Source organism: Octopus bimaculoides, chromosome 11 (assembly GCF_001194135.2).
Source record: "Octopus bimaculoides isolate UCB-OBI-ISO-001 chromosome 11, ASM119413v2, whole genome shotgun sequence".
NCBI lineage: Eukaryota > Metazoa > Mollusca > Cephalopoda > Octopoda > Octopodidae > Octopus > Octopus bimaculoides.
Genome location: NC_068991.1, coordinates 27,733,306 through 27,734,060, shown reverse-complemented (window position 1 = coordinate 27,734,060; position 755 = coordinate 27,733,306). Strand labels below are relative to the sequence as shown.

Below are 755 nucleotides of genomic sequence, written 5' to 3'. Positions count from 1 at the left end.
TATATATACATATATACATATATATATATGTATGTATACTTACGAGTGTATGAGATTTGGTGGAGAGATTCAGAAAAGATGTATAAGAAGGGACTGAGAGTCAAGGTTATCTCAATACAGAGATAGAAGTACATTAGATCGTACGTGTTACATTAAGGTGGCTGTAGTGTAACTTCGACTACTGACTCCGTCCTTGCTTTATCATAGTAAATATAAAGTGACAACTGTTGTAATGACGGTAATGTATTTATATGCAGTGTGTAAGAATTGCAATTCTGAAGCTGAAGACGCCTTATTGCTGCCGTTTTGCGTATTACTTCTCTGCAGGAATACGTAACATTGAAGAAGACAAGACATGTTGCGAAGATAATTGGTCGGTTTGGTAGTGGTTAATAAATCAGTTTTCCAAGAATTGAGGTGCGAAGCTATTTATTTTATACTCATAAGGAATTCTTCCCAGAAAAATTGGTGTAACTTTTAGCGCTGTTGATAAAGCAATGTCGAACTGGCATTCATTAGTACATGACCATATGTCATATAGTTTAAACTGTAAGGAATGTAAATATAAAAGACAAATATCTTACCTGCTTAATCCTATCGAAAATAGGGAGAATTCGTGAATTTGTTGTATTATCTAAACCAATTGCTTTAAAGCTCTGTGTGTGTGTATGTGTGTGTGTGTATGTATACATACTCACTCTTTCTATGTCCCTTCCTCTGTCTGTCTGTCTGTCTGTCTGTCTGTCTGTCTGTCT

The 755-nt window shown here is 35.2% G+C and overlaps 1 protein-coding gene across 1 annotated transcript in view; it reads left to right on the top strand.

Moving 5' to 3' along the window:
- The window catches only part of LOC106873291 (uncharacterized), a 128,524-nt gene that overhangs the window by 2,934 nt on the left and 124,835 nt on the right, over nucleotides 1-755 (top strand). The gene's annotated exons all lie outside the window — the stretch shown is intronic.